We start from the raw sequence: 8,595 nt of genomic DNA, 5'->3' as shown, positions 1-8,595 counted from the left end.
TGACCTTCAGTTTGACCTTTCAAGGTTGCGCAAGGTCAGACATCATGGTGCCAAATGAAAGCTCATATGGCACTTCCTATAAGTTGATAAAGGTAAATATCTGTCTACCATCAACCGTTTTCAAGTCACAGCCCTCTGAAAATCCGTGACCTTGAGTTTGACCTTTCATAGTCACTCAAGGTCAAAGATCATGGTGCCAAATGAAAGGCCATATGAGAGTTCCTATGTGCTCATAATAGTAAACATCTGTCTGTCATCAACCGTTTTTGAGTTATAATGGAAAATGTTTTGACCGAAAGGTTGACCTTTCCGGTGACCTTGACCCGATTACCCCCAAAATTTAATCAGGTAATCTACAGACCATTGCCCATTTACCCTGAGAATCTGAAGTCAATCGGTGCAACCGTCGAGACACTAGCTTGTTAACAGACACACAAACAAACTGCACTGATTATAATGCCTCGCACCGTTTACTCTGTCGCGGGCGAGGTAAAAATGTTTCAGGTGCTACAGTTCAGGTTTGATTTGAACATTTAATAGCTTTTATGCTTTGGGACATGCTAATAGATAAAAATATTCAAGGACAGGATAATGGCAAAGTTTACTGTTATCACCTCGAGGTTGATTATTTTCCTTTAACAGCATGTCCCTAAGTGTTTTATTCCTCTTGTACCACAGCAATTCACCAATAATTATGCTTTGTACTTTATTTAATATTGTGGAACATCCATGAATCAAGTTGCGTGTTAGCAGTAGGCATGTAACGATTCACCCAATTCATGATGGGGTTCATGATTCAATTTTATTTTTGGGGGGAAAAAAAGAAAATTTTATTACCATTTAAAAAATGCAGCATTTATTTTCCCATTGTTTATCAACTTAAATATTCCTTTTGTTAAATAAAAAAAAACCCTTTGTTTCATTTTCTTAATCTCATCTCATTTACCCACATTTGTAAAGGTTGGAGTAAAATATAATCACCTATTAATTAAAAAATATTCCTTTTATCAAAAATTAAAGTTACTAACGAAATTCCTTTTCTTAATAAACTATAATGAACATTTGTTCTGCCTCCGTTTGCTTCTCTTTCAGCAGTCTATAAAAAGGGAGCTCCAATTTCTTATTAAATCTATTTTTACACAATCACGCAGCAGCTCTTTCACATTTTATATCTGGGTTTTTTTTTGTGTTTGTGGCATTAGAGCTGTGTTACTTCTGCCTGCGGTGAAGTCGTGTATGCCTACTAGTTTACATTATATAGCCTCTAATGTCTAAACCACACAATTACAGCTAGGAAAAACTAAGATTATGTATGCAGCCTGATAATAATCATTATTCACATTTACCGTATTTTCTGGACTATAAGCCGCTACTTTTTTCCTAGGTTTTGAACCATGCGGCTTATACAAAGGTGCGGCTATTCTGTGGATTTTTCTTCCACCGCTAGGGGCGCTCTAACCGGAAGTAGAATCAAAAATAAGATAGACGAAAAATCAGTGCAAAGAAGAATTAGCAGATCTTTAGCAGATAGAACACGCACGACAAATTACTAACTGGTAATTATTTTCAAATCCAGCGAAGATGATTAAAGTGACTTGTGGTTTCAAACACAGGAGAAATGAAGGTAAATAAATACCGGTTATTTTCTCTTGGTTCTGTTCCGTTTTAATCAGCAAAGTTGCTGCCGTGTTAAAAGGCACTGTTCGGAAAGAATCTGTTCAGGTACATACATGTACATTTACAGTACAAAATCGTTCTGTACATGCAGTAAATATCTAATTTTTCAACATAGATATCTGCGGCTTATAGCCCGGTGCGGCTTGTATATCTTTTTTTTAATTTTTTTTAAAAAATAGAGCGGATGCGGCTTATATACAGGTGCGCTCTATAGTCCAGAAAATACGGTATTTCATTGATTGGAAACATTAATTTGTATCATGATTTATCGTTGCACGATATATCATTACGTGCCTATATAACAGCTATAAAGACTCGCTTGAGGTGATTATCGAGAAATAGTTGGAATTACTCAACCAATCAGCATGTGCAAATTTTTATAATCACTACGAATTAACAGTAGCATGATAAGGAGCTCAGTCTGACTGTTTTATATCCAGTACACAGAAGATATCGAAAAAATTTTATTCCCCATGACAAAAAAGAAAAAGCTTAACGTTTACATTTCAACATAAATTATTTAAAATTGTTCATAAAAAATAAACAGTAAAAATAACTGAACATGAGTAACAGTTGACGGCTCTTTTATTTTCCAGCACAAATGGCAGAACGGTGCGTTGCAGGTTCATGCACGATGTTCCGAGTGAGGAGATGAAACAAGTGCGAGCCGAATCCAACACACAAAAAACAAACAGGAGAGTCATAACTAAGAATGTGCCGATAATCGTTTGTACAATACATCACAGTATTTAACATATAATTATCAGTATCAAGGTACAAAAACTAAAGAAAATTCTGGAAAAGGCTGCAAAAGTTTGTCCAATTCATAAGACCAGCCATAGCCATGCTCCTTATTTTGGAAAAAAATTGAAATATCGTAAATTATGATAAAATATCCAGCAGCTTTTGTGATATTATTCATCATCAGCACATGTCTCATTATAACACATTAAAATGGTGACAGGTTTTTATTTCACATTAACCATAAAATCATATGAATAAAAAAAAAGTAATATGGAAATATATCGACTATTTATTTTGATACGTTTACACCATACATGTTCAAAAAGTGTGAGGGCTAAGATGTTAAACTGGGTCAGAATTTGTTTGTTTTTTTAAATTAACTCCAATAGGTTAGAGAAGCGCCCTGTGATGACCTGGCGACTTGTCCAGGGTGTACCCCGCCTTTCGCCCGTAGTCAGCTGGGATAGGCTTCAGCTTGCCTGCGACCCTGTAGAACAGGATAAAGCGGCTAGAGATAATGAGATGACATGAGATGAGAGGTTAGAGAAGCAGCTTTGGGACTAAAAGGTCGCCGGTTCGATTCCCTGGACCAGCAGGAATAGCTCCCAACTTGCTCCCTGGGCACTGTAGTATAGCTGCCCCCTGCTCTGGGTATGTGTGTGTTCATGTGTGCATGTATTCACTGCTTCAGATGGGTTAAACGCAGAGGAGGAATTTCACTGTGCTTGAGTATACACGTGACAAAAATAAAGGCTTCTTCTAAAAATCCAGACAGGTTTTGTAGCTTTTTTTTTTTAAATTCCTTAAATAAAACCCAAGCACATCAAGCGCCTGAGGTAACAGTTGTATTTTGGTGTCTCAGTTACCACTGAAATCAGAATATCAATAAATGAGTCCTAGAAAATACCAGGACGATGTAACAATATTAAAAAAAACAGTCATGTTAAAGAGTTGAACGTCACTGTGAGCTGATGACTGGGAAAAATTCATTAGATCGTTACTTGACATGTAGAAACTTCTGTGGAGTTAAAAATGAAAAGAAGAAGTCATTTACACAAATGACACTCAGGTCGCCGGCCTTACGAGGACGTCTGTGTGTGTGCATGTTTGTGTCTTTCGGAAAGCAGGTGACCTTCGGCATGGTTGCGCCCATGTGTAGCACTGACGTGTTCATGATGCGTCTCTGTAAATGCTACACTCAGCCCTCCTGCACTGAGAGCGGGCCAGATCACAAAACCTGCACAAAAGGGGGAAAACTGTGGGTGGTAAAAGAGAGCAACTGGACTAGCTTGAAGATTCTTGAAGACGTCTCTCATCCGAAAGGCTTCTTCAGTTCAGTCTGACTAATAGGGAGTATCAGGTATTTATCCTCTCATGGATGAAAAGCAATCCTAAGGTGTCGTTGAGTCGTCCTGTTGGTGTGGGTCACTGGGGGCTGGGTGTGAACGGCCTAGAGAGTCGTTGAGGTGATCAATGGATTGTTGGTTCTCTCTGTCCTCCTGTGAGTCACTCAGTGCGTTTACATGCACATAGAGAAAATCAAATTTCTGCCGTTGTTCGACTGAAATCGAAGTTCTAAATGGCATGGAAACACCTTAGCTAGGCTGAAATCGAACCGAACTTGATTTCTCGTAATCGAGCTACACGACCAAGATTATGCGATTTTAGCTGAGCTACTTAGTGCATGTAAACCCTATCGAGCTACGTAGTCGAACTACTTACTTCAGCACTGCCTCTTCCGGAAGTGACGAGACCACAAGCGGGAAACACAACAGCCTCGGTCGGCATGACAATGAATCATGACAACAGCATGAATCTTTTCTTTTTGTGGCATTGTTTGCACTGTTAAAATTTAGCTCACTTACTGTATCACCAAATACATTTGTACAGCTGTTGCATAGCTGTGAATTGTGTACATAAACAAGTCACTGTATTTGTGTGTGTGTGTGTGTGTGTGTGTGTGTGTGTGTGTGTATGTATATATATATATATGTCCAACATCTGAAGAATGTCAATAAAAACAAAACAATTGAACTTTTTGTGTGTTTATTAAGACATAAGTTAAATTGTAAGCAAAAAATGGACTTTAGAAAAATATTTTTTGTAAGCAAAAAATGGACTTTAGAAAAATATACAATTGTGCAAAATAAGTTGTCTTATGCCTCGGTCACAACCGGCCATACGTGCTCCTACGGCCAGTCTACGTGCAAAAAACGCAAAGAAACGCACGGAGGGCGCGCGTGTGACGTGCTGATTTTCGAGCCGTAGACTGGCCGCAGACCGGCCGCAGAGGTTCTTTGTCATGTCAAACTCTACGGGCGCTTACGTTTTTTTCAGGTTGCAAGACAAACGTACGGCCTCGTGTGTCTTCCGTACGGCCGACGTGCGTCTTTCGTACGATTTGCTGGTGTCAGGTTTGGGCAAAATGTCAATTTTTTTCGTATGTCGCACTTGCGGACTCCGTATGTGTGTCGTGCGCCCCACATACGTAATTAGTGCGGCCAATGCACGTTCAGATATTTCATATGTCATCCAGGTGTGTCAAGTAAGTCGGCATTGCATTGGCCATACGGCGAGAGGGCATCAATCGCACGAAAACTCGGGTATATAAAGCTGCAGGGGTGCCTATGGCCATTTGTACACGTAGGCTTTAATTGAGAGAAAACCCAATTTCATTGCTTCAATTCAAAGAGGAGGATAGAAAAGGTGTCGGAGACGGAGGAGAGAGAGACGGCGGCAGAGAGGGAGGAGAGAGAGACGGCGGCAGAGAGGGAGGAGAGAGAGGACAAGGAGCAGTGAGGAGGAGGATGAAGACCACGACAGTGGCCAGCAGGCCAGGAGTTTGAGACGAAGTCTTTGCGGAGGGATTGCCATTTTCACAGTGAGAAACCAAAGTATGCCGAAATATATATAACCCTCTCCAATCGCCACAGTGTGACAAACGAACGCCGTTGGTACGCACAACATACAGATCGTGCGCAGTTCTTGCAACCTTCATACGAAGCCTGCATGGAACGCACGGTCAGTATGATTAGTGCACATTTGAAGGTGCGTTGGCTGTACAAATGAAGTGACAGCCATACGTCCGAGCATCCTCAGATTTCGTGCGTGGCACGCACGTTCGACTTCCGGGTTGTACGTTGGGTGCGCGGTGATCTTACTCCTTCATGGTCACCACAACTACGTTCTCCACGAACAAAAAAAAAAAAACGCAGCGATTTGGGAAACGCCAAAAATCGCATGGCCAAAAAATCGTACGTCCGGTTGTGACCGAGGCTTTACAAAACAGTGGTCTGCGCAGGACAGTTTGTAGCCATACAGTCTGTTAGAGCAAGCCTAACAGCTTGAGCACGGAACTTGTGAACACGGAACTGCCAGTGTTGCCAGATTGGGCGGTTTTAAGTGCATTTTGGCTGATTTGAACATGTTTTGGGCTGGAAAACGTCAGCAGTATCTGGCAACACTGCTGATAACTTTGTTTATACTCTTGAATAGCTCTTCTTCATGACGACAACCGGAAGTGTACCAACACGATGGGGCGTGTAGCGCCACCTGTGGCTCGGGTGCACAATGTACCTCACACAATAGCTCGATTTCCTTGTGTGCATGTAGGATTGGATTTCTCTGGCACCCCTGCTGGGACCCTTAGCTCGATTACTGACAGCAGCTCGATTTAGATGTGCATGTAAACGCACTGACTGAAAACCGATGGGTTTTGGTGTGCATTCAGGGGGAAAAATATATTTATACTGAATTAACTGAGGAAACCAGAAATGCATGAAATCAGTCACGCTAACATTAGATACATCAGAGATGAAACATTTTGTCCTGCTGTGATACAAGGCAAGGCAGTTTTATTTGTATAGCGCATTTCTTACATCAAGGCATTTCAATGTGCTTTACAGAGAAAAAAAAACAGACCTCCAGTAAAATCACACATTTACAATAAACATTTAAAGCATAGACAATGAAAAGCATGGCAACAAAATAATAAAAACCTTTAGTAAGTAAGGGATAAGAATAAAAGATTAATGTAAAAATAGTGTCAATTAAAAAAGTAGAATAAATAAGTAAATAGAATAAATAAATAAAGAGAATAAATAAGTAAATTGATTAAAAAAAAGGGGGCGGCACGGTGGTGTAGTGGTTAGCGCTGTCGCCTCACAGCAAGAAGGTCCAGGTTCGAGCCCCGTGGCCGACGAGGGCCTTTCTGTGTGGAGTTTGCATGTTCTCCCCGTGTCCGCGTGGGTTTCCTCCGGGTGCTCCGGTTTCCCCCACAGTCCAAAGACATGCAGGTTAGGTTAACTGGTGACTCTAAATTGACCGTAGGTGTGAATGTGAGTGTGAATGGTTGTCTGTGTCTATGTGTCAGCCCTGTGATGACCTGGCGACTTGTCCAGGGTGTACCCCGTCTTTCACCCGTAGTCAGCTGGGATAGGCTCCAGCTCGCCTGTGACCCTGTAGAACAGGATAAAGCGGCTACAGATAATGAGATGAGATGAGATAAAAAAGGGAACCATTTAATTGAAGCTTCGCTAAAAAGCTTAGTCTTCAGTTTGGACTTAAAAATAGCAATTGTGGGAGCATTTTTTATTTCATCTGGGAGTTTATTCCAAAGTCTAGCCCCATAAACACTAAAGGCTGACTCACCACATATCGTATTGGCAGCAGGTTGAACTAGAAGATTTTTATTTTGAGATCTCGTTGATCTGGTAGGGGCGTGCTGTCTAAACAGGTCATATATGTAGTTTGGTTCAATGCCATTTAGTGCTTTAAAATCAATTCTCTAACTAACAGGAAGCCAGTGTAGGGACCTTAGGATTGGAGTAATGTGCCCATTCCTTTTTGTTCTGGTTAACACCCTTGCAGCTGCATTTTGTATGGTTTGTGGTTGCTTATATGCAAAAAATATATTTTGAAGAGGAGTTTGAGTTTTTATTTTTCTATTACAGCATGTTCCTCAGTGTTTTATTCCTCTTATACCACAGCAGTTTGCCAAAGATTACAGTTTTTATTTACATACTTTTATTAATATAACTTAGCTCCTGTTTTCACTCGTCTTCTAGCAGCTATAAGTCACATAATATGAACAAAAAAGTGATTTCCTGACTTTAAGGTGGAAATAAAACTGTTATAAATGCTCTTAGACTGATGGAACAACTGTGATAAATACGATGCCAACACCTGGCAAAACAACTGTGACAAAGGTTTGAGCTGTTAGTGGCACTAGTGTTGTAGTCAAGACCAAGGCAGGGCGAGACCGAGTCAAGACCATAACCAAACCAGTGTGTGTGAAGGTGATGGGGGAGGGGTGACATCCGTTAACATGAAGAAAAATTTCAAATTAGCAATGAGTCACGTTATTGGTTGCATTCGAAGCAGGAAGTTTTACATCCAATCACAGTAACAATGTTTTAAAAATAAATCAGACAATTTCGTGAAATCTCCATAGTTGTGGTCTTGAAATAAAATCCTGAGTCCTCTAGGTCGGAGACCGAGATAAGACAGAGTTAAAAAGTGATCGGTTATGAGATGAGACCTTCAAAAAGTGGTTTTGAGACCAGTCTCGAGTTCTACAACACTCACTAATACACAAAATAAAACAAACAAAAAGAGACGTGTTACACTTGGTTAATTTACAAGGCATTTATGTTACTGTATGTCTCAATGTGTTAAAATCCTCCTCCTCCTCCACAGTACCTGCAGGTGAGTCTATAGATTTCCTCAGTAGTATGTAGCAACAGATGAGTTTTCTTCCGTGACCTCAGTTTCTTTAGTCATAAGCTGAAAAAAAAAATGACATTCAAGTACAACCCCAATGCTGAGTCTAACTCCACCCATTGCATAAACTTGAAAACTCCTAAAAAGTCGTTGGGGACATATGAGGCAGGAGTTGCTCTATTAGTCAAGGGTGGGGCATGGGGAGGTGGGCCACCCACCTCTGATTAGGGAGGATTAACACTCCCCCTCTCCCCATGCTCATCTCATCTCATTATCTCTAGCCGCTTTATCCTTCTACAGGGTCGCAGGCAAGCTGGAGCCTATCCCAGCTGACTACGGGCGAAAGGCGGGGTACACCCTGGACAAGTCGCCAGGTCATCACAGGGCTGACACATAGACACAGACAACCATTCACACTCACATTCACACCTACGGTCAATTTAGAGTCACCAG

Source organism: Neoarius graeffei, chromosome 17 (genome assembly GCF_027579695.1).
Source record: "Neoarius graeffei isolate fNeoGra1 chromosome 17, fNeoGra1.pri, whole genome shotgun sequence".
Classification (NCBI taxonomy): domain Eukaryota; kingdom Metazoa; phylum Chordata; class Actinopteri; order Siluriformes; family Ariidae; genus Neoarius; species Neoarius graeffei.
This window is presented reverse-complemented; position numbering follows the sequence as displayed.